At 37.1% G+C, this 26,446-nt stretch overlaps 1 protein-coding gene across 12 annotated transcripts in view; it reads right to left on the bottom strand.

Moving 5' to 3' along the window:
• Positions 1–26,446, bottom strand: part of LOC145972070 (CUGBP Elav-like family member 1-A) — a 491,882-nt gene that overhangs the window by 405,680 nt on the left and 59,756 nt on the right. For 11 of the 12 annotated variants that reach the window (XM_083100293.1, XM_083100292.1, XM_083100296.1 and 8 more), the window contains exon 2: positions 19,923–20,142. The exons of the other annotated variant lie outside the window; for it this stretch is intronic. The gene's annotated coding sequence lies outside the window, so the exon portion shown is untranslated. The remainder of the gene's footprint in view (positions 1–19,922; positions 20,143–26,446) is intronic. 12 annotated transcript variants of the gene reach the window in all.

Genomic DNA, 26,446 nt, shown 5'->3' with positions numbered 1-26,446 from the left:
ACGACTCGAGACGCAGATTCACAATTCTTTACGCGCACTGCTGAGACGAGATTTCGAATACTTGAGGCTCGATTTAATAGAGCAGGGGGTTTCTTATAGCAGTCTGAGTCTAACCAGAAAATCCGTATTCTGCAGCACCTTTGAATCCCGCGCTTCGGAGCCCTCTGAACCCACCCCCTCTTGCATGTTTGATTCGATAAGTACAAACGAGGGACGACAGTTCAAAGGAACTGCGAGATAAAACAAACTGTCTCCCGTGATGTGGGTTTGTTATTTCAGCATTAGCGACGAAAGCGAAATATGCCGACTGTGTTGCTTTGTTTATCGTAGAAGGAGACCAGATTGGCGTTTTGTGTCAATTGTGATATACTCGTCTCTCTCATAAGAGGGTGCTCGGCGAATACGTGGCTCGACTGTCGTCAATCCTCGTACATGGTCGTCTTACGTTCCAAAAAGCGCCGTAAATAATGATGCACGTCGGATGTCTTCGGAGAGAAAATGGAAGAAAAGTTTAGCACGGATCATTATTCTCGAGATCCTTCAAAGGATTTCTGTGCCTCGTTTCGACAAAAGTCGACGATTTGCGGGGATTTTGTTTCTACTTTTGCGCTTTCTGTCTCTCCTACGCTTTTATACGGTAAAAGTAGGAAAGAAAGATAACTCGAGTGATTGATAAAATCGAAACAAGATGATTTGTAGCATGTTAAAGCCTTTTTCAAATCTATACCTTATCACTAATCAGATCTGGATAGTTATTAGAATTAAATTAAAAAATTTCTAGTTTCTAGATAATGGTTAGTTTCAGTCTATTAGACGTGTTTTACATTCTTTTGAAAAAGAAAGGGAAAAGTGTCTACATTTTTCCATCGTTTTAAAATCGCAAGAGAAAAAGCTTAAAATGGTTGATGTTTATAGGGCTATTACTACGCGAAACAAACGTAGCGAATTTCTGCGGATTTCACGATGCAAGCGCACGCAGCCGCATAATGCGTGTAAGCAATTATTAGCGTATCTCCGGTAGAGTTGCCCGCAGAACGACGTGTTTCCAGACTAAGCGAGGAACCACCTGCCGGTCGTAGCGTTAAGAATTCAATTAAATATTGTATCAGCGGTTTCGAATTACGCCGGTGTTTGCCCTGGCAATTTCATTAATGTGGTTGCTTTTGAAGAATGCCTGCGCAAGCGTTGCTAGTTGTTGCGGCAGAAAACCCTCGAGGATATTTAAATTCTAGCAGACGTCGATTTCACCCATAATATGTGTGACTTTGCGAATTTTGCGATTATGTCCTCGTGTTACCGATTCGTCTCTCAAAAAATAATATTCATACGTTCTCGTTAATTTCTCAAAGTGTAAGTTTTGATGGGTTAGTATAAAAGTAAGTTTTTAAGTAAGTAAGTTTTAATAGCTTATCAAGTAGATGTTACTTCTCTCGAATCCAAAAAAATTCCGTGACTACTATAACTTTTTATAAGAAATAAGGGCGCGCACACGTACACACGGAAATTGGCACCCTCAGGGCTTACAGTAGTACAGGTATAGTGAACCAGAGGTATCCGAGCTACCCAACGTGTGAATGTTTTTTAAGTCATATCATTTAAATCTTTTAGGAATGTAAATATGAAAACATAATCGAAATGTGCCTTAAATAATTATATTTTGATTATAATCGTTAAATATTAATAAATTTTTTTCATTTTATTATGGCTTTTTTTATGTAACTTTTTAAAATTTAAATAATTTTTAATTTTACTCATCAATAAAACGAGGACATAAATAATTTAATTATAATTGCAAATTCAGATTAAAGACTAAGAAATAATAATAAATATTACAATAAAACGTAAAAAAAACACTTTTATATAAATTATATATATAATTATATTATTCCAATATTATAATAACAGCAATTATAATTATTATAATTACTGATCAAATTTTGAATATTATCTTGAATCTATTCGTTAATTTTTTGATTGAAAAATAATTTCTGTGTTTCATCTATTATTATCTTATCAATATTTTCTTAAAAATTGAATAAGATAAAAAAACACAATTAATCTACAAGTAATCATCTGCTCTAAAAATAATGATTTTTTAAATTACGTAATTCACATTCATGAGCTTTCGTTAAAAATAGAATAACGAATTAATTAATGTTAGCCCAAACTTTTACATTTCGAGAAGTGTGATTCATTTCAAATAACTTTATCGATTATCGATTATCGATTATCGAAATAAAAGTAATACTTAAATCAAGTTTCCTTGCATGTTTTATTTGAATGTGAAAAATATAAAGTATACTCAAGAGATTCACCACACACTTATCAATTATTTCACAACTTAAGTTGTTGTGTTTCATGAGGATGAAGTAAATAAGATGAAGAGAAAAATCAAACTGATTCAAAGCTGGATAATAAATAAAAATGGGAAAGCAAGGATGCGCTGTGTAAATTGCGCATTTACAAATATATACGTTTTATTTACAGTACGTGTTCACTATTCTAATTTAAAGGCAACTTATGTATTTCGTGACGCGAATACTCTTGCGATCCGCAACGAATAAACTCGTTATGTATCTGTGTTACACAGATTTATTTTACTCGTGCGTCAGTGTAAAGGGAGCAAAGTTCGACGCGATCGCATTTTCGATCTATTTCAAAAGTTACCCAGACGTGGGTTATACACGTAACGCGCGCTGTCCATTTTGGTTGCCGAGCGAGGGGGGAATAGCTGCTCGACGAAGTATCTTTCGCGTCAGTATTCGTGACTCGCGAGGGGTTGATGGATCGATTTGCGATCGGTCGTGGCGCGGGAAGAGCCCACCCAGAGAGGGTTGTAGGAGGGAAGCGCATTCGGAATACGTGATCGATGCGTCCATTCAGCCGAAGCCCCGCAGCTACGACGGCTCGAAAACTTCCGGGATGCATAACGTTCGCAACGAATGCGAGATGGACAGATTTACGAGATCGCATGCTTGCGAATGTTCCCCTATGCGATCGAGCGTGCTTAAACGATCGTAGAGACATCGCAGCCTTTGATAATTCATGTCGCAAGACAAAATATAGACCAATAAGCGAAAATTTGAAAGAGATAATAATATACAAACTATGTGTGTGTTTGTATCTTCAATAATAAGATTTTCACAGAATAGGATTTTCTCGTTAAATAAATTTTTTTCTTGCTAAAATTTAATTTGACGACAATTTAATTAAGCTATTTTTCCTCACAACATAATATATCGGTAATGAAGCTTGAAAGTTAAAATCTTTAAACGTCAAATTATTTAAAATATTTATTTTATTTTTATAAATTTTTAGCTAGAATATGAATTACAAATTGACCAAAGAATCCGTAGAGATGAAAGGAGGTATAAAAAAATCTGCGAAATTGTACAGAAATCAGTCCTCGAATAGCAAATGGTACCCAAAGAACGATTTCTGTAAAAAATAAATAATTATTTGTTCGCCTGCGAATAGCGTATTATTTTTATGTTTAATAGATTTTAATTAACGTGACGATAGGATAAAGCTGTCACTGTTCGAAGCGCGCGGAATTCGAGGGAACGGGTGTGTGAAGCGCGTTTTAAGAGAGTTATATATCCCAGGCTCGTTTAAATAAAAAAGATGAAAGCGCTCAACATGCAAATCAGACTATCTGTTTTGTTAATGCAAATATGCAAATGCATAGCCCGTCGTTGTTTACAGCGTTCACTTGCATTCTGCGAGCGGTGGAGAGAAAAATCGGGCGGAACGATGACGCGCGAGAGAAAGAGAGATCGTGAGACCGAATAATCGAGTCTTCTTTCACTGTACACTTTTCTTTGTTGCGGTGTAACTCTAATGCCTCCGCAAATTCATGCACCGTCGCCACGTAACGTGGTCGCGGAAACGCGGCTCTTGAGACAATTCAATTTCATGGTTTTCTTAAACTATTCCGGTGCAGTAAATAGCTCAACGAATTTAAGTGCTAAAAGCGCAGCACTAATCAGACGGTATTAAAGAGCCGCGCGTGTCCTATAAATAAAAAATAAAATATAACCATACAATTATCTGAATCACGTTAGAAAAAAATTTTTTTAAATAAATAAATTAAAAATAAATTTTATTTATCAAACTTAAAATATACAATGTCAAAACACAGAATGTGCATAAATCAGTCTCCCGTAGATTTATATAAATTAAATTAAATGTGTAGTTAAAAACACATCTGCGATCTTTAAATATTTTGTACAATATGACAGAGAAACGTATCAAAAATAATGTATCGTCTTTGAAAATATTTTCAATCCAATTAGGAAATAAAGAATGAAATTTCTGTTTACGCTGTACATTTTAGGAACCACTGACTTGTAATGTCGGATAATTTCTATATTTGTTGTATATATACGTACATGCTCAAATTGTATGAATTTCATGTACAGCATTCAAGGGGGAAGGAACATGGATCAATATCAACAGCAATGTCGTCACGCGGTTTTTAAAGTGCTCTTAGAAATACAAGAGAGCAGCTGACGGTAGCGTGTACACATAGAGGTCCTTTTTTGATAAATATAAAAGTTATCTCTCGGGGGAGATCGTATCCGGCGAGATCTATTTTTCTTTCGCCGCGGCGGAAGTTCGCCGTGGTATTCTTACACAACGAAAAGAAGACAGTAATCCACGATTTCCGATGGTTGGAGAGGCACCGGCGTGCTTTCCAAGAGGGTTCTCCGACTCGGGAAGGAGCTAAAGATACCAAAATTGCTTAAAGCTCCGCCGGTGCTTCGATAACATTAAACTTTCATACGTTGATGATATCGGGCATTAACAAATTCGAACAAGTTTTGTATCCCCTTAGCGTACAAGGAATTAAAAATGAACCAATTAAAAATGAACCATTTCCTTTCTATTCTCTAATTTGGTTCGATATAGGTACGCGAGATTATAAATAATTATAAATATAATAATCAAGAAAAATTCATAATTCTATTAAACCATATATGTTTAGGTATAAAATTATAAAAAACAATTTCTTTCTAAACTACATGTTATGTAAAAATAAAATAATGCATATGTATGTCTATCAATTTAGAATTTCAAAAGCTTTTCCACGAATTTTGTGACGTTTTTAAACGTTCTGACTTTTCAATATACATAAATTGATACGAATATATCGAACGGAAATAAAAGACTTTGTCGTTTAACCTACAATATTCGTATCAAATAATGTAAATTTATTATTTTACCGATACAAATCTCAATAAGATCAAATTTATAATTTTAGTTGACAAAAGTGAGGTGTAATTTTTTTAAATTCTAACGAAAAAGAAAGATATAATTTTTTTAAATTCTAACTTTTATAAAAAGAAAGAAATATATATGCATGGGATAATTTTTCTCGCGACAATCCGTCTTTCACAAAGGAAGCGAATTTTTCGCGCAAGAGTGCGAAGATGTAAGAAGTGTTTCGCAATAAGTTTTTCATCTCCTAGTGATCTCTCTCTCGGATATTTTTGTTTCCAAAGTCTGCCGCGGTCGATCTCGGCGTGCTCCTATTTTCACGTGACTTTCGTAAAAAGGTATTCCGGCTTGCTTTAAAGAGCCGGAAGGTGCAAAGTAAACCGGTACTTGGCGGTTTAAGAGGCCGTAAGAAGACAAGGTAACGTTTAAAATTTCGAGAGCTGCTACGCCACTCCACGTCCTTTCCGACACGCCATTCTTCTTCGATTCGCCTTTTTCGCTGCCAGCCACATCTCGTAAAATTTTCACATTTCTCCTCGCGCCTTATAATTACAACGAAACGAATCGATATAGGAATAACGAAAAGCACGCGAAAAAAAACCAAAGGAAAATCGCGAGGAGAATCGCACCTTACGATATTATAAAAACAGATCCTCAAAGAAAAGTGCTCGTGAGGGATGCGCATATAGACGAGATTTCAAGATGGACTTGCCCCAGGCTCTCGTTCGAAATCGAATAGAAGCTTCTCGCGGATTACGTACGTTCTCCTTGGTTGAGCGAAATCGCCGTACGTGTTTTCGCAAGACGAGCTAATCCCCCTGTCCCTTTCACAGCGATAAATCCGCATCTTGTGTTGTGAGCTTATGAAACGATAAAAAGATAAAAATAAAACATATCATATATGTTTTAATCTAGATATGTACACACAATTATATGTATGCGTCTCCTTATTTAAAAATTTAACAAATGGAAAACTTTACCGATATAAAAAAGAAGCTACTTTTCTTTACATTTATAATCAAGACATATTCTTCTTTGTGCTTTGTACAGCATTATTAGTAGATATCGAAAAGAGAAGAAAAATAATATACACAATAAATATAATCATGCTCCCAATACACAACTATATAAAATATAGATATATAATATAAATTAAAACAATTATTTTATACACTTTTTATAATAAAGTGAGTTTTCCAAAAATAAAAATGAAATAATTAAAAAAATATTAAACACATTATTCGATAAAAATCGTGTGTAATATCCAAAATGTTGAGAGATAGTGATAATCACGTAGCTTTATGTGCACTCAATTGTTAAAATATCTTTTTTTTTTTTTTTTATAAAAGTAGTCACGCGCAAAGATGCTTTTAATTAACGACTGCATCTGTGAAGTATCTATCTGAAAAATGTCAAAGAAGTAATCAATGCGAAGCTGGGGCGCTTTTTATCGCGCAATTTATCAAGCACCGTATTGACCGATTTGACGAAGGCCGCAACATACGGCGGGACGTATCGACAGCGTCAACGTCGTTGTTAGGATACAAACGTTGTCCGGTATCAATTTGTAGAGGAGCCTGACGTTCGGACGGCGGTATATTTCGACGTAATAGAACGCGCATAGGCCACCAAAAGCCGAGGCAAACAAGTTACAGAGCGCGAGTTGCGAATTTCGTGCATGTCGGAAGCCGGCACGCTGCTGGGACGCGCCGCAATCGCAAAGTAGTTTAATTGGATTTTCAGTGAGATTAAAGCGAACGGGTGACTCCGCTATACGATCGCGATGCTCGCAATACGGACTAGTTTTGTCCGCATCGCGACATAATAACTTTTTACGTCATAAATCCCATATTTTTCCGCGTGTTATTCATGTACGTCACATGAGACTTGGCTCTACGAATTTCAGGATACGCTTAGACGGCCGATAACAATTTTTTCGATAAAACTTATAAGAATAAATATTTTCATGATAGGCTTTTCCATAATAGTTTTATATTGCTTTATTAAAAGATTCTGGAAATGAATTTATATAAAAATAAGAAAGCAATAATTTTTTTGTGAAAAAGTTTATGGGAATTTTTGTTATAAGCTTCAGTAATCAAAAGTTTTGGCAATTATTTATTGTCACTATTAATTATTGTAAAATATATATATATATATATATATATATATTTGTATATTTAATATGCATGTTTTTCCACATCGTCGTAGAATCTCTCGTAAAATCCATTGATCGCAACAGATACGTACGTGTCATATTTTAAAAAGAATTGACACGAGCTATGTAGGTGAGCAAATTTAAACCCGATTAACATTGCTCTTGCCTTGGGCCAAAGTCACAAATAACTGTCGAAACGACATAAATTAGGTCGTTCGCGATCTCCGGTCGCCGGAAAACCGTGCTCCGCCAAATTCCATGCCAATGAATTTTAATGATCGCATCAAAATTAGATATCGCGATAATATTCCGCAACACAGTCGCCAACACGCGAAAGATAGCTTGATCTCGTAAAAATAATTCATCACTTTTAATGTTATTTTGTTCTATTTATGTTATCTTTATCTCGTTTCAATTCGGATTTATTTTATACGATTTAAATAAATAAATATCTACGGGTATAAATATACGATTGACATAAAAATAAGACAATAAAAATAAAAAATATATTCAGAAAGCAAAACAATAGACGTATAAATAAGAGAAAAATGTGTCAAAAATATATTTTATTATTCTCTTCTAGCAGTATCCATGTATAAAATACAAAGGATATTATTACGATTAAAATATATCAGTATTCTAAATTTAAGTCTTCAAAAGCTCGGCCTAACTATGTTGAAACTAATTAAAAGGAGATCCATTTCATACGTTAAGAAGCTTATGTCAAATTTTTGGCGATCGATTAAATACTATCAATGTAAAAGGACGAATACGACAGTCGCTTCCCAGACTCAAAAGGAATTAAGAAGCTTTATAAAGCTCGAAACCATTAAAGTATCTTACAACAGTCATAAATTATGATATATAATTTTAGATAATACTTTATAATTTTAAGTAATATATACTGCACAAAAGCACGCGTTTTCTTATTAACTAACCATTATCTTAAATTAAATTTAATTAAAGTAAATACATAGAAGCGATTTGTAAAAATATACTTTTGCAAAATTATTATTTTTTTTAATACATCACTGCTTAAAAAAATTATTTATGAATTATTATTTATGAAAAAATAAAGTTTTTCTTTTAAAGAGAGAACTTTTAAGAAAATTAAATTATTTTTTAAGAAAAGTAGTATTTTTTCATATATAAGTATATTATATTAATGTAATAATCAAAATATTAATAATGTACCACATAACAGCACACTGTGTGAGAATCTACAATGTCTGAAAATATATTCTGTCAAAAGAACACGTAATCGTCGTTAAAACTATGGTTAGAGAGTACTCTGTTTCGGGAGCGTGGCTTTCAGTGGATCAGCGTAAGTTAAGTCTCTTTAGGGCACTTGGAAAGAGGCTGGACAAGAACAGGTTAGTACTACTGGCCTCCGAGGTATCATTTACGGAGCATCTTAGAGCGACCCAAAATCCATGGAAGTGGAAACATGCTCCTTGTCACTCTGAATAGTAACATGTTGTAAAAGTGTTGTAAGCTCTCTCCATTGTAATTCTCTCGCAAGCATAAATTTTCAAATGTAGGAAATATGAAAACAATGTAACTCTGGGAAAAATACTTCAAAAAAGAAATTTCTCAACATTTACATATATATAGTGATTGTATAATATAAGAGATGTAAGATTTATAATGTTTCATTTAATCATGTAATTTACAAGTATACGTTAGAATATTTTTTTAAAGATAAAATAAAAGATTCATATTAAATTTCACATGTTTGCTACTCGAATAAAGAGTTGACATGCATTGCGACGCTAAGAAAGTTCAGAAAGCAATTTCTCAAGAATTTCTTCTTTCTGGAGAAAAACGATCTAAACTTTGCACTTCATGGTTTTCCATACATCGGCAATGAATATTTCCTGTCAAAGCATACATCGAAGTAACTGTAGAATATCGGTAAAGGATCCATAGATTTCGATGGCCGTCAGTATAATAAGTATGATTTTTTTATGGCTTCTAAGCAAGCTTTAAAGTCGAAACGATTTAATTGGAATCGAAAGAGAGGAAGGGAATTCCCGGATATAGAAGATGCTTGAAGATTCACACAAAGCAAACAAAAATTCTATTGATTTTAGTGACGACAATTTCAAGAAACTTTTAGATATTGGCTATTCTTATCGGTGCTCTAAAGAGAAACAGCAGTGTACAAATTAATCTTCTAAAAGCATCAACGACCTTCTGCGCTTGTACTTAAGAAACTTATCAGAATATCACGAAAGGAGCGTTTTCGCCTCTGCAGCAGCTGCGAGGCTTTCTGCCGACTTTGACACCTTAAGACTCGCACCAGGACGCGTATAGGGATGAGACGGATGAGATGGACGAGGACGGAAGTAGCATCTCCGCCGAAAGGAAGGGAGCAAACGAGGACGAACGAATTCCTGAATTACTTGCCGAAGCGACCTACGTTGGTGTATGTCACTAGAATGATTTGATAAAGTAGTCTACGGGCAGAAACGCCTCCTATCTCGCCTTCCATTTCAAAAAAGAATCGCCCTTCTCGCACTTTAAGCAGCTGTGAAAAATTTTAATGTCGAATTTAAATTAAACTCAAATGTAACGTCGGATCTTATTAAAACAAAAGCGTTAAAACTTAATTTATATACGTGAATTTAAATGGCTTTTTTAGAAAAATTCGAATGGTTTTTTTTTTTTAGAAAAAAATAACATTTTTTTACAAAAGAAAGAAAATGAAAAACTGAAGAATTGTTTTGTCTCAATATTTCAGATCGGCAACGTGAATAAATTTCTTTATTTCCTTTTATTCATAAAATTGCGAATATAAATTAAAAAAAAAATAGAAAGATTATCAATAAAATACGCCTTTTTTTCAGTGGATTACGGCGCCTGATTATTGTATCGTAATTAGTGAAGTAGACGCTTGAACGCGGAAGTATGTGTATAAGCAAACCGACGATAATTAATTACGCGGCTTAACAATGGCGTTTAAGTTAATGCCCGAACCGTGTGCTTACTGCCGAGTTTCCGGGCGAACTAAATTTAATATCGTGCCTATTACAATCTACCGGATTATATTTTAGTATGTGGACGGCGGTTCATAGATACGAGGAACTGCATGCATATTTGAGCGTGTGTGCGTGTGTACGGAGGTCTGCGTTATGCCGGACCCAGGCAGCGGATGTGGCCAGAATTCCGGTCCGGAACAAGGGCGGTTTAAGAACATTGTTTCGGTTGCCCTCGTTATATCCCATCGCGCCGATTTTCGTTTTCCTAATTATTCTCTCTCAAATAAAGCAGCAAAAAAGCATGGATGTTACGCCGTGAGTTCGCTCAACTTTTGTACCGGTCTTTGATAATTATAAAGCGATGTTATATAAAGCAACAGATACCAACATTTCTACAATACCGCTTTCTTCTTTTCAAACTGTGTATAATCTACAATAGCGCGTACGCCAATAATACATCTTAATTAACCAAGTCTACTTAATTTTTATGGAGAGAACAGAGGAAATAGAGAGAAAATTGTAGATGTCAAAATATTCGAGTAATCTATTTAAATAACTTTTTATTTTTTTAAATTGTTAAAGCCGTGTCAGAGAAAAATCTTTTTTATATATTTTATATGTAAAAAAGATAAAACTTTCTCTCTTTCTCTGAAATGTATACATGTTTTTGTAGATAATCTCTTAAATGCCATTATAAAAATATAATTGACGCGTTTAAGGTTTTCGTAAAATACAAGAATCAATTTAGAAAATGGTTGTAAACGCTGATCAAAATATTCCTCTAGCAATTGTAGCTTTCTGTTTGTACGTTTTTGTCATATCCGCATAATTACTATCGCAGAAAGTAGATTGTGGACCATATAAACACGATTTACAGCTCGTTACGTGGAACGTGTTGGAGAGTCGGGTTATCCCATCGCCTTTCGTTCTTTTCCGTTTGCGAGAGCTAGCCGTTTTCTTTGGTCCCTTTGCAGACGCCCGGCGAGAATTACGATCCGGTTCTAACAGAACTTTCGCCTCCAATTCGAACGACAAAGTATCTGTCTTTCTCTTTCTCTTTTCCAAACTACTCGTCGTTTCGCCTCCCTCCCTCCTTCCTTCCAACCCTTCACGTATCCCACCTTCCTTCACAACTCCATCCTTTTCCCACCATTAACAGCCGAGGAAAACGGACTTAATCCCAGCCAGCTGGCCAGTAGCGTATCTCGATGTCGTCTGTTCCGGAGCCCCGGGGATCAAAATGTTTTTAAAACGCTCCATTCGCGATTAACTAATTCCCATAGCAATTTCCTTCCACCGGCATGCCGGTTAATTGGCGTTGAACTTACTCTTGCGATGTCGTATTTAATTTTACATGTCGTATTTTATGCCACGTGTCAATAATTCCTGTCTCATAGGATGTAATTCAAGCAGCGGTGTAAAATTTGCTTTATTGCGAAAGCGCAAAATTAAAGTCGTAAAATTTAATTGCGCTAAACTTAATTGGCGTTTATATTATATATAACCGCAACACAAAATTCAATTCTTTATCCGCATTACGATCGCAAAGATATAATTCAAAAATGAAATCAATAAGCGGAATCAGTTAATTAAGGATTGTATTATTATCAGTTAAATCTGATTCTAGTCTAGACTAAATTTCCTCTTGCCTTTCATTTATAATTAAAGTTATAATATAGATTGGATCGCTATCCAGAATTAATTAACTAAGCCGATTGTTGCGATTCACTTTCCAACCTTCCCTTCATACAATCGGACCTAGGTGCATTCAACCATGCTTTAATGAATTGTTATAGTCCGCGAAACGACTGACATTCACAGTCTCTTCATAATCTGCAAACCTCCGAGCTCGTCTTGGTAAAGCAAAGAGAACAAAGTTCGTTGAGGAAGCCTTATGAAACGAAGCCATTAAATACGATGCGTTCTCCAGCGGAATAGTCGATTGCTACTGCGGCGGGCTTCCAATCTTCCAGTCGATAAATTACATGTCCGTTGATCGTGCCGTGAGGATTCCACTCGTCCCAATCGCACGGACCGACCGGAAAAATTCGCCAGTCAAACCGCGTCTATAAAGTATCGAGTGGTATCATCCTCTTCCTCTCTGTCTGATGCGAGGACGCAGGACAATGCGCGAGGTACGATGAGAGGGAGGAAAGGGATCGGCGACTGCAACATGGAGCTGACGGAGAGAGGGTTTGGGTTGGACTCTGGATGTCGGCAGCAGCTGTGAAATGTTTATGAAGGCTCGACTAATTTATCACGCTCGCACACAACAAAGTCTGTGCACGCGTGCTGACTTTATCACACTTTCCGATACGAATCGCGACCGTCATCAGCCGCTATGTACCAATCGATACACCGTCGTGCCGAAACAATAGCGCACATATATACCCGGGGAAGGAGTCTGATCACAGGCGCCGCTCGGAGAAGAGTTAATTTGATAAACGAGTCGAGATAACTTTGCTAATTAATTTGGCATAAAGGTTGAAAACTGCCAGACTGCGAAATTGAGAACCGAAACAGAGAGACTTATGGTAATATTTCAAATTTCTGACGAGTTGAAATGTAGGCTGATTCGACGTTCGTGACCCCATTCTTGTTGCTCTAGTTCTTGTTCAATAAGGAAATCTTTATTAAATCATCTTTCGATGATGTAAAAGTAAACATTTAGACTTAATTTGAAATTCAAAGAATTTAAACTTAATATTGTAAAAAATATAGTTATAAAAAAATTATTTAAATGTATCGTAAATAATATTTACAATAAACGTCATATCCGTCGTCGTAGTATTTTAATTTTAACAACACAATCTTAAAAATGGATAGAAAAAATTCACTGAATGTATATTATATAAATTACTATAAAAAGTAATTAAGAATATAAATTACTTTAAGAATAATTAATAACTATAAAATGTGAAATAATATTTTGCCTCTTTTATATATTTATAAGAGAAATCTTCGCTTATAAATTTATCAACATTTTTTTCTTATAATAATAATGAAGCGTTCATGTTGCAATTGAATTAGCAAATGGAGAATCTAAAATTGTGCGACGCGGCCGATAATATATCGCCCAGGTTATATCAGCTATTTTTTACAAGCGGCAGGGTGAAAGATCGTCGCGATTTGCCGTAAAATTGTTGCAACACCCAAGGGCGATCGAGCGAAGCGGCGGAGTTTCGAACAAACGATCGTTCGAAAGAACCGATAACATCGATTTTAAAAACGCGCTAGCTGCTATCCAAATGTTATAAAGTTTAAAAAAGATGAGTTATTTCCAAAGTGGTGCCAAAATTATTTTCAAACGATATCAAAAGTGACAATTAAATTTTATGAACTATACTAAACCGATCAATTTCATGTTTACAAATTTATTCTTTCAAATTATAATTATATTATTTATTATTATTTATATTTTTTAAAGTAATATTCTCTGAAATCCATGATTTTGGATATATGCATTCTAAAAAGAAATATACTTTACATTTGAATAAGTTTTGTACATTTTGTCGCCATAGTAGCATCTGTAGCCTGTAATATTAATGAGCTTCAAGATTTATTTTATATCAAATTCTCCTCAAAAATGACAGGAGCTCAAAGATCGTCATGAAAGCGATATGTATGAAGGAGCAGTAAATGCTCTCGATAACCTTCGCGGCAGCCCGATGAAAAGGAGCACCCGAGGCAGAAGTAGGTTGGCGAGGAGGGTGCTTGATGGACGTCTTCTACGGGGGCACGTATAGCGTCGCGCGGACGGCTACATAGATCGAGGTGTTCTTCGAAAGCATTTGTGCCTTCCCACAGGTATCAAGGGATATGCCGCGGAGTGACAAGGGACCGGGACAATAGGAACCGTATGATCCACGTACGCCCACGCCACACGTACACCTATTCCCCGCACAATGCATCTGCGAACGGCGATCCGGTTCAGCGGTCGCTTTTAAACCGCACGTAGCCGAATAACAGGCTTACCGAGGCACCGGGATACTCTGGGGGTCGCCGGGACTAAGAGGTGTCGCGAACTTTATCCCGCGTCGACGGAGAAATTTTCGCGTTAAACCGAGACGAGTTTGCGCGACGGCCAAAAATGGAATTTTTTAGTATAAGCGACAGCCGACGAGCGAGCGGGTGATAATTTTTACATGTCGAGGCGTAAAAATTCTCAAAAAGTGAAAATTCTAAAGAGCCCGCAAACTGCCTGTAAAGAATATTAGAGCTCACGGGGGAGAATGCATGAGATTGTGGCGGATATTACTCTCTTATCTTTATTATCACCGCAGTAGAGACTTTATGAAATTGCTTAATAATCCTCACTTGTCGCAAACGTCCCATCATACATCCTCGATTCAAACACGACAGAATTATAAGCCAGTGCTAGTTGGAATTCTTTAAAATCGTTAAAAGTGTCCGAATTATTCTGCTATTAATGCATACAATCATAATCGTAAACGATGACGAGGGATTGGAGCGGCATTTTAAAGATTAAAATTACAATGCATTAGCAGGTGTAAATGCAAATCTTAATCAGCGCACCATTAACATACAACGGGAGAGAGGCGCAGGCATATTTTGCGCCAACTGTGGATTTACGTCGCACCTTTGAAACATGCATGGCGTTAACCGCATTTCGCCAGACACTCAATAATGTAGGTTGATTACCCTAAATAATGCAGCATTATCATTCGATCCGTCCCGTAATCATCCGATTAATCAATTATTAAACGTCGGCCGATAGTAAATGTTGCGGCCGCGTATTCACGAGGGAGCGCGTCCGCGCATTCGATGTCGCGCGAAGCGTTTATCTAGTTTTGCGATTCGTCACTCGGCATGTGCCATTTCGGCGCACGAGATGGTTTTCGCGAAATGAGCATGATACATTGCCCCGCGGCTACGTCAATATTTCACCGTCCATCGCGAGATATCGCGAGGCGAAACCCGTCGAGTTTCAAGCGTTAAAGAGCGAATTACGTTAATCTGACAAATAGCCCGCTGACATGATTTTGAGCACGTGTCCAACTACTCCGCGATTCCGCTAACAATGAGCCGGCCATTCGCCCGTGTAAGGAATACATGTTCATTGTTGCTGGACAATTGATATATAAATGAGCGACTGTTTATTTGATTATTTATTAATTTCGTGTGAAAAATGTGTGAAACACAAGCGAAACCTATGTTAAAAATTGACATTGTGAGTTTTACATTAAGACTTAATAAAGATTTTCAAATGCAATAGTTTTCTTTTGAAAATGTTATTTGAAAAAGTCTATATATATGTTTGAAGAGGAGGGAAAAAGATTGCTTTTAATGCCGAATAATTGATACAAATTTAAAAATTAATGTGATTAGAATCCGGAACTCAATATCCGTAAATTTCAGCGTTGGTACACATATCCGGCGATTACATAAAAAATGCACTGCATGCTTTGCACGTACTTTTGCGCATTATACTTGAAAGATGGTTTCAAATATTAGCGCGATACATTGAAATCTCCGGGAAGCTCGGAGCTTTCCAGGGATAAAAGAAAACAGGTGTAACCTACACAGAGATTTCTATACGCTATTCGAGGCGAGGAGCTAAAGTGCGGAAATTGAAAAATGTACGAAAAGTTTATCGATGACTACGTAAATAATACGTTAAAATTCAGAGCCGCGATATAGTTGGATAAGATATTTAAATACGTAAGATGTAAAACGTGCAGAAATATAAATCATATTTTTTACATCAAATATGTATGTGCACTTTGTGTTATTTTTAGAATACACTGTCGCTTCAATTTTATCACTCGCGAGATTATTCTCTTCTTATAATTGATTGATTTATTAAAAATCTGGTAAAAAATCTTTCTTAAAAAGCGATCGAATTTATTCGATCGAATTTTATCGTTTCTAAAACCTTTCGCACGAGCTTTCTTCCGTTCCAAATAATGCGCGAACTGATTACATTTCCCTGTTTCCATGCAGAAACGCGTTTGCAATTTTCAAATTGCGAGATGCAAACAACGTTCGACCGGTCGTTGCGGGCGACGTCGTTTCCGGCGAAAATCGATATAACCCCACCCTCCTTCTGCAATCGCGCGCTATCGTAGGAGGCACAATGAAGCGATCACAGAGAGCCGCGTCTATGGACACCGACGAAGCGTGAGCGCGATCAAAAACCGAGCGTGCGTTTATGTAAAAAGCTTTAACGTCAGCTTGTTCACGGTAGCTCGTTACACGTTAATCTTTCCGCAGCAAATACGCCTGGCTCTCTTTTTTTTCAGACCGCCCCCTTCCGCTGTAAATCCCCTCCAGCCACCACTCGCTTGCCTCTTTATATCCGCGATATTAGCTACGCAGGTCGGTCGCATGGAAAAAATGCTAATTTTCGTTGCAGACCTCACAACAATCCCCCGTCGTTCCCCTCATCCTTTTCACTCGCCCTCCCCCCCGCCCCCTTTCCCACCCGCACTATTTTGAGCCTGATGGCCGTACGGTATTACACCGCCTCTTTATAACGGAATATCTAGCGCGCTTGTTCTCAACCTGAATGCCAAGAGAGAATGAGAGCGAAAGAGAGAAAGGGAAAGAGAGCGTGGGGGAGACACGCGCGGGGGTGGTTTATAGATAACGCAAAGTGTCTTAATATCGAAAACAGCTCGGCCTTCCCGAAAAGCGATGACAAGGCATCCGTTATGTGCGTGGCACCAGATGCGCCCGTCTTATTACATATGAATGAAATTGCCCCCCGTGCTTTTGTAATACGCCGGTGTGCGCGGGCGTAAAGCGCGAGTCCCGGCGATTCAATTTTTAAAATTCCATTTCGTTTGAATTCCATAGATGCATACGTGTACGCGTGCGCGGACGGAAGTGCGAAGCGAAAAAACTCGGCGTGTCCCTCAAAGGCCGAATATTTTCGGAGTGACCCGCATCTCCAAATTGCGCATGCATTATTACTCACCTACGCCCTACCTGTCGAGCCTTCTGTCACAAATTAACATGTTGACCAGCGCTACCAATAACGATTGAATCTTATACAACAGCAACTGGATTGTCCTTTATTCACGACAATCTAACATTGACATTTCAAGTCGAGGGTCTGGAAACTTTTTAATTATTTAATTACTAATTATTTTACATAAGCATTACATATTCTTACGATGCTTGCATTGATCGCTTACACGAAGCATCTTCTTGCCTCTGCCGACACACGCGGCCCGTTAACTGCCAACTGCGAGCTCAACGAAGCAAAACAAACTAACTTGGCGAGCGCGTTGACTACTCCGGGCCTGGGCGAATAACTAACTAAAGTCGTTACGAGAACGAAGGACAAAAGTGCGGGGGCAGAACCGGGGCGTCAATTGCAATCGGGCTTAAATCCCGAATGCCTTCGCCAGCGAGAGAAACTTCCGTGGCTCGCTCGGCCGTGCCATAAATTAGAGACCATAACTTGGTTTCGTCCCTCCGCGTCGGTCTGCAACGCACTCGGCAAGCGTGCCTCTTAAATCCCGCGCAGTCGCGCCTCAAGATTTACGTCTCGCGTGTACGTCACGCGAGCGAGCGAGTGAGCCAATGCATTCATAATCGCTCCTCTCTCTCTCTCTCTCTTTCCCTGCCTCATAGTCGACAAACGTGCCGGCGCATTTCCCCGTGAAATAGTGCAACACGATGATGCATTATCGAGCAGGCGGTGCTTTCTCCGCTTCGACTACTTAAGACGCTGCGGCACCGTCTGCGCTCGATCTTTCATGCGCGCTTCGAGCTCGCGCGGTGAGAAACGTATCTTCGCGTCAAGATACGTGAATTAATTATCGTTTTGTACGCTTGCAAAAGGAAGCTTTCGAAATCGCTTAGAAATTTCAATGCTGCGAATTGTTTCCGCCAAGATATACGAACAAATAGAGAGTGTAAGTAACTTATCAATTTCATTTTCATTTTACATTAAACTAAAATCTTAAGCTGTTTATTCTTACATCTATTTATACGATGCATGTAATGTAAGCAGAATCTAGAAGTTTAAATTTCTAAAATTAATAGAAACGTTTATGATAAAAGTAGAAGGACTGTACATCTATAAAGTATAATTTAAAAACCTTATTTATATTACTTTCTTAAAATTCGTAAATATGATACAGAAGAAAATATGAATCAATTTATGTTATTTAATTGTCGAATTGATATTTCAGTTATTGTTGTTAAAATTAAAATTTCTTTATTATAAACTAATTTGTAAAATATTAAAAGATTTCTTTTGATCCAATTTATCATCAAACGTACAACGACATATTATTGAAATTTAAATTGTAAAGTTGTAATTAAATTAGAAACATCTCGTTAGTTTTGAATTCTTTTTGATCTGCAAATTTATAAGAGAAAAGATATTTCATTGTGCAAACGAATTTCTCTGCAATTAACACAACACTGACCGCGTCTATCACAATTATTGCTAATCGATATTGATTACCATATGACTTTGGCTAAAAGCTTACGTAATATAAAAAAAAACCTTAAAAAAACTTTATCGCTTTTATACAATATCCGAGCGACTTTAGAAGCCTCTTTTATTCTACGCTCAATACTTTTCTTCGCAGAGTAAACAGCAACAATTAATCTATTAAACACTTTCTCACAGAGTTGGTTGTTCATGTTTTAAAGTCTCCAAATATTGACGAATGAGATTAAGTTTCCCTATGTTTGCCTATTTTATTACTCATTATATCAATATAGATTGTAAATTTTTAACAGATTTAAAATGTTTATTTGGGAAAAATGGAGGCTCGATTTTTAAGATATGCAAGAAATTATTGAAATTATTATTTTTTTACAATGTTGCCTCAAGTTTAATCTTTGAGTTTCGCTTCTTCATCACATGCATTTCTCTATGTTTACCTATTTATTACTTATTTATGGATCGAAACAATTATATAATAAATATAACAATTATATGACAAATTTAAAAACTGTATTTGGGGGAAATGAAGCCTCGATTTTTAAGAATCATCGAAATTATATCTTAATTATTTCTTAAATTTAATCTTTGTTTCTTCACAACGCGTGCATGTGGGGAATTTTATGTACAAATTGTTAATAATCCTTAATAAACAACAGGATGAAACTTCGCAAATAAACACATCCCGCGTGCGGCACGAACCGCTCTTAACACAGGCGTATAAATATTCCCGTGTTGAAGAAAGTTGTGGCGTGATCCGGTGTGATTTCTTTCGGCGGAAAGTTAACGTTCGCCGGAAATTACAAGCGACTTTATCCGATATATCACCGCCGGCCGGCACCGCGGCGCATGCTTCGGGTAAATAATAAAAATACATTATTCAACTCCCCCAACTTTATAACGAAGTGCCCCGAAGTTAGAGCGCGGCGTTTCGCTTTACTCCGACTCAGTCACTTTGCCTCTTTGTAAGCGACTTAACCAAGTTTTTGCAAACTATCCGTCGTCGCGTCGCGGCGTCGCCCGCCCCTTCTTCTCCCTTTCCCACCCCCGCGCGAGACGCCGCGAGTCGTTTCACGCGCATTGCCCGCGCGAAATATACTCTACGCTCTCGCGAGCTCATTTCCGTAGTGCTTACCTTGGCGATGGAAGGGAGGCGATACGGGGGGGTTGCGAAGAAGCCTCGGTTCCGGTAAACCAGTGGTTACGTGCCTCACTGATCAGCCCGATGTGTCAGACGCGCGAAACCGAACGCGAACGAAAAAAAACGGCGACAGGAAAAATCACATATCCGATACACGCGATCCACTTATCAATGACAACACAGACGGTGTCGAACGAATGATAACGGTCGAGCACTGCAACAGAAAGAGGAGAAGAAAAGAGATTGTAAATTAAATAAACAATCTTTAATCGGAATGAAAGTTACGAGAGAAATTGTTTTCTTTGATAATAGAGCTTAATTATTTTTATCCGTCAGCTCGGAAGACTCAAGAATGGTCTGAATAATTTACTCGCACAGCTCTTTTTAAATCAACTTTGACTTGTTTACTAATTCTACTGGCTAATAAAATCAATTTTTTGCTATGATAGATGGAGCATTAAAAATATAAAATATATATTAGCTTTAGTTTCTATCGCAAATAATTATTTTAATGTACATTGTAGATTTGTGTAGATTATTAATTTGTATCAATTGTCCTTTTATATGAAACGCACACAATATAGCGGTTCGATTTGCTTGGCAGAAGATATAATAATGTTCAGCTCGATATCATTGCCATAGATCTGCGCGCGATAAAAGGAACAATGTCGCGTACCTCGTTCCGTTTCCAAGCAACAGCGCCGTCGTCTCGGCCAATAGGATACCGCCTAGCAGAATGATAAGAGCAAATTTAATAAAATCATTCCAGGCAAGGGAAGGGGGAGAAAAGTCCATACCAGCCTCTGTGTCTCCGATGCTGCTCGCAGCAGCTCGGAGAGAGGGACGCCTCCTCGAGATGAAACACGGCGGAAGAAAGAAAGGGCTTGTATACATCGAAGAGGGTCGTAGGTCGTAGGTCGCCCTCTGTCCTGTTGTAGGTGGCTAAATTTCGCGAGAATTCCACGAACGAAGATTGCAATAAGAGCCGGGGCAACTAGTGAATTTTTCATGCCGGCGAGCCGAGGCCAGGAAGGCAAGAGAGCAGCTACCCCAGTCGTGTATTTTTTATATACATTCTATTTTTGTGCTTTTCCCTCCCACCGACCCTAGTTCTACCCTTCTACATCATTCTACCCTTCTACCACCTTCCGCTTTCCGCCTCCCCCCTCGCCCCTCCCGGATCTTTTCCTCTTAGCTACGATCTTGGTTGTCCTCCGCCGTCTTCCTCTCTCGCTCGCGAAACTTGGGCATCGGAGAGGCAAAGGAAATTTAATTTAGAGCGCCCGAGGAGGAAAAACGGAGGTGAATCGGCGCGGACCGTGGAAATGCAAAAATAAAGTTGTAAGGTCAAGCCAAGTTCTTTTATAACCGGTTGATTAAATTGCGAAAGAATAATTCGAGGAGGAATGGCAGCGAATAGTCTTGAGCGCGAGTGACGCAGACGGTTCGCAGATCGACGGAACTTTTCTAAACGAGCTTTTCCGCTCCGCCTCGTGCCGGATAAACTCTTGTAATCGAAACAGTTTAACATTCCTAAGCGTAATGAAATTTCGTGATAACAAATACGCAACAATAAGAGAATAATAAATTTTCGCGCTGACAAGGAAGATGCTGTTCCGCTCTCGAGAAACGTTGTTGCGCTGATAATCCGATAATAACGGAATTTCAATACATCGAATTAATTTTAAGACCCGATGCAACTTTCGTTGCAACCAGATTTCGCCTCGTTATGTATCCTCATTAGCGAGAATGCGTAAATAAATAAATATTTAATTCTTACGGAAATAACGAACGTGTAGGTTGCTACGATAATCCGCGCGCAATAAGCGAATAAAATCAAACTCAATAAATTAATTCCTATTGTCTCTAATTAATTAAAATATTCCCCGTCTCCCCGCTGCATCGGATCTCGATTAAATAACATCGATATCGTTGCAATGCGGACGCGTAAACGTACGAGAATGGCATCAAGCCGATGTTTAAGCAGATTTAAGACGACGGGCCGCAAAGATGAGGCGAGGAACGAGCGAAATGGCGAAGCCAAAAGGATAGAATTGAAGGGAGATACGATCCGTGAATATTTCAGGCGTGCTAGGGAGGCGCAGGGGAACGGGTGAAGAGGATATTTTTCGAGGCGCCTCTGTAATTGGCGAGTTGAATCATTGATTAGCTGGCAGGCAGACGGCTTATGCCGGGCCTCTGCCGCACCCCCGCCCCTGTTAACTCTCCCTATCTTCCTGTTCAACCGACTGCCACTCTGCCAGTCGGCGCGGAGGGTAAGACCTAATGTAGCCTAAGATATTACTCCGCTAGATTAAAACTCGCCGAGTGGCAGAAACGGCCGTCCTCGTAATAATGCAGAAATTTAATTAGTCCGCCGACAACGTGTTTTCACACTTCCGAGGCGAGCCTCTTCGGCCAAGAGAACCCGATCGCGTAACGATTTTGTTAAATGCTAATAAATTCGCCCGGCGAGCAACGTCTTTATATTTCTTCGAATATAGCTGAAAAATAGCAACGTTGCTTTCCTAACAGAAAGTTTTCCCTCCAGTTCTCCATCTTGGTTTAAAATTATATTTTTCATTCGGAATATTATACGCAACAGGCGATACTATTTTATTTAACTATGACATCTAAAGTGTAAATTAGCATGTCGCCTGTAACTTTTTTCACTTGTGCGGAAAATGAAGACGTTCTTGGAAAATAATAAACATACGTAATTAATTGACATAGTAGCGAATGCACTAATCGACTTCTCAGGAAAGTGTACGAAGCGAAGCGTCACGATGCTAATCTCGTAAACACGCCGGGAGTACGATAACGAATTTGATAACGTTAAAATCCCAGAACTCGATAACCGCGTTATTCCAACGCGCGGTTCTTGCGGTCCCCGAGCCGCGAAAATATTATGTTACACCTCCGAGGAATCGGGAAAAGTTTCGCGAGCGGCGGCGGCGGCAGCGAGCAAAATAAGATCCGGAAGAAAGTGGAGAGGCTGGTCTTGGCGTTCAAACGAGTTGCCAAGAAGTTTCACCGAAGAATGGAAACTCTCGTCGCTCATCGTTGAACGGGGGTTACCAACTCTCCTCTTCTCTCGACTTCATCCCTTCGCATCTCCCGGTCACAATCCCTCGCCTGGCGCAACAATCCGCAACGCCCCCTCTGCGCCCTCAATCGGACCGAAGTGCCACGAAATAAAACTTGTTTTCGACAGGCTGGGAATTTCATTTGCCTCCGCTGTGCGTGTTCCCGCAAACGCACCAAGGACACGTCCAAATCGCGATTCAATCAGATCGATCGGCCGTGTCTGATAGCGAATACGAGTGGAATGTGTCGGAGAACATCGCCTCCGTCTTGCCCCCGACTATCCTTTTCGGAAATTATTTTTATCGGATTACAAATGTAAGTGTGTAACAACGATGGGGACTATCGAAGGGTCGTCCGAGAGAGTGACATTATCGAGTATTGAATCGTGAACAAGTCACCGGTATCATCTGCAGAATCGCATCATCTCGATGTGATCGGATTTTAAAACATCTTCTTGATAACGAATAGTGTGCGTAATTTGATTATCTCGAATTTTATTTACTCTTAAATCATTCATAATATTAATAAACATGACTGCGCAAAATAAAAGCAAAAATAGATACAAAAATTGCGGAAATATAATTGATTTTCAACAAAAGATTTTCGAATATTATATATTATATAAAATAGAACTATAAAATTATAGCAGACTTGTGATACGGGAGATACATTCTATAATTGCTACATAATTATATAATTTTATACAATATGGATCGGACAAAATTCAAAAATATCTTGATTTTTAGAAAACAAAATTTTTCACAAATTTTAAAATTTATCTATCGCGTTATAAAAGTGATTTACCGCACTATATGAGGCTTGTCGCAATTTTTTACCGCGTTATAAATAACTGTATATCGAACAAAAAAATAAAATATTTGTTGTATATTTGAAACCTAAATTTTTATAACAATATATCATTATAACAATATATCACATTTTTATAACAATATATCTATATTATTTTTTATTTATTCTCTCAGTGATATCATTAAAAAATCTTGGCCATTTTAATAAAAATTATAAATAATGTAATTGAAAGTAACATTTAAAAATTAATGAAAATTTGCTTGATTTTTTAGTTTCTCTTATTCTTGAAAAAAATTGTAAATTTTATTTAAATATATCGGGAACACTATTAAAATAGATTTTATTTCTTTTTATGGCTAACGAATATGCTAATAAAACACGATTAATAAATAAATTATTTATATTATAAGAGATTGTGACATTGAAGAAGTAAATTCAATTAAAGAATATTATTACGCTTGTAAAAATGATATTTATAACAAAAAGACGGTTATTTAAAATAGATAATTTTCGTGATATATTTATTTGAAGTAAATGTCAAAGTTGTAGGGAGTAGAATCATAAATTATTATTTTATAACTATTTATTAACTATTTACGAATAATAATATTATTTGTTTAAATATATTTAAAAATTTTTATTTAAACGATTTATTAAAATTTAAAGATTTAAATAGATAAAATCTTAAAATTTAAATAGATAAAATCTTAAAATTTTTATAGATTTAAATGTAATTTACTATATTTTCGGTTTAAGGATTTTATAAATAATAAATTGCAGAAGATCGAGTAATTAAAATATAATACAAATATAATAAAAATATAATAAAAAGCCACGATATACCTAGGAAAAAAAAACATGTTCAATCTCTTATTAATAATTAATTTGAAATTTTAGTAACAGAATATTTTTATTGTGATATTGTTTTATAATGTATTAAATAATATATTAAATTATATTCACAATATTCGATATTATTTCGGTATGCCTTCTTATGACGTATAGCAGGCTGTTTGTTTACATGTCGCCTTTACATGACGTGGCCTTGCGCGTCGAGACTCGAGCAGAGGGGATAACTATGTGAGACATTCAATGTATCATCGCAGTATCTTTCAAACTACGGTCACGAAAAGTACCGAAACATGACAAATGTAATGATGTGTTAGAATTAGCAAAGAAAATGTTCATATAAGAACTATCTCATCTTAAGATTTATTTTATGTATTTGAAGTGCAGAATATATATATATATATATATATATATATATATGTATGTATGTATGTATGTATATCAGTGCGGTGTCAATGCTGTATTATGTTAATGCAGCAGTATTACCGTGTTAATATAATTTCAGTATGATATTAGTGCAATATTAATACAATATTAGTGCGGTCAGTGCAATGTCAGTCGTATTTTACTGATTAATATGCTCATAATTAATCGTGTTTTCGCGAGTGCCATGTGAGTGTTAAAAGAACAGCAAAGAATGAACAACAAGAAGAGGAGGAGATCCGGAAGGAACAACTATGGGTGAGTAAAAAAAATCTAATTTATTTAATTTATTCTTGTGAAATTAATCGCTATACATTTTAATCCATTTTTTATTTATCCTTCTTTTATTTATGCTCAATTTTATTCTTTATTTATATTCGAGTATAACAATTTGATCACAACACAATTCAAATACTTATTGTTACATTCTAAAATTAATTTTAGTTCATGCATGAAACATGTGTTGTGTTAATATTGCCTCGTCCAATCTACAGGTTTTTCCAAATTGACGTTGATAACGTTACTATTATGCATTGAAACTGTTCTTCGTATTTTCTCGAATTTTGTCAGCTTTCATCAAGCGTTTTGCATATTGCATATTTATTTACGTTTACGCGACTGGCGTTACACGACAAAGATATCAGTAGACGGCCAAAATGATAATATATCCGATACAAACTACTAAATATCTCAGTCGTTATGCGTCAAATTAACTGTCTACGTCAAATTCTGTAGCACGATATACTAATGGCGCAGTAATGCCAAATGAATTATTCAGAAGTCCTACTAATATCGCGGTCCTACTAATACCAAACTAGTAAACCGACTGGCTCGTGGTCTCTTGAGAATCGGTGATTTTGTATTAGCTCGCCTCTCTAACGCAACGTTGTTTGCCAATCGTGCAAATATTTAATGGCAAGCTCGCTAGGAAGAAGCTAATTCGCGTCGATCAAGCGCAACATGAATGGCGCCGACGAATCATTAATCGTTATAGCGGTTGAATTATGTATTGCAATTGATGGCTAGCCACGCTCGTACTATCGGCTCTTTTTGTAACTAAGAATAACGTTCAATCGCGTAAATATACCTTAATAAATAAAAATATTGAAAGGTAAAAATGACGTGGAAATGAACAAAAAGCACACAAAAAAAGGAAATACGCGAAAGTGGAGACAGTGCGGAGAACAGTTAACTGCAATTACTTTCATTTGCTATTAGAAGTTAGGGGTGGTCCACCCATCTCTTGGAGTGTCTGTTGTGCAAGGCTCCTAGACTAATTAAACTAACTCGACTTTCACGGTGATCGCGGTGAACCAGGACGGATGGACGAAGGTACGAGGTTGATTGAT

The sequence above is a fragment of the Camponotus vicinus genome, unplaced genomic scaffold (genome assembly GCF_025532165.1).
Source record: "Camponotus vicinus isolate PSW18456_S1 unplaced genomic scaffold, iyCamVici1.0 SCAF_5, whole genome shotgun sequence".
Taxonomy (NCBI): Eukaryota; Metazoa; Arthropoda; class Insecta; order Hymenoptera; family Formicidae; genus Camponotus; species Camponotus vicinus.
Note: the sequence above shows the minus strand (reverse complement) of the source record. Positions and strands in the feature narration are given on the sequence as shown.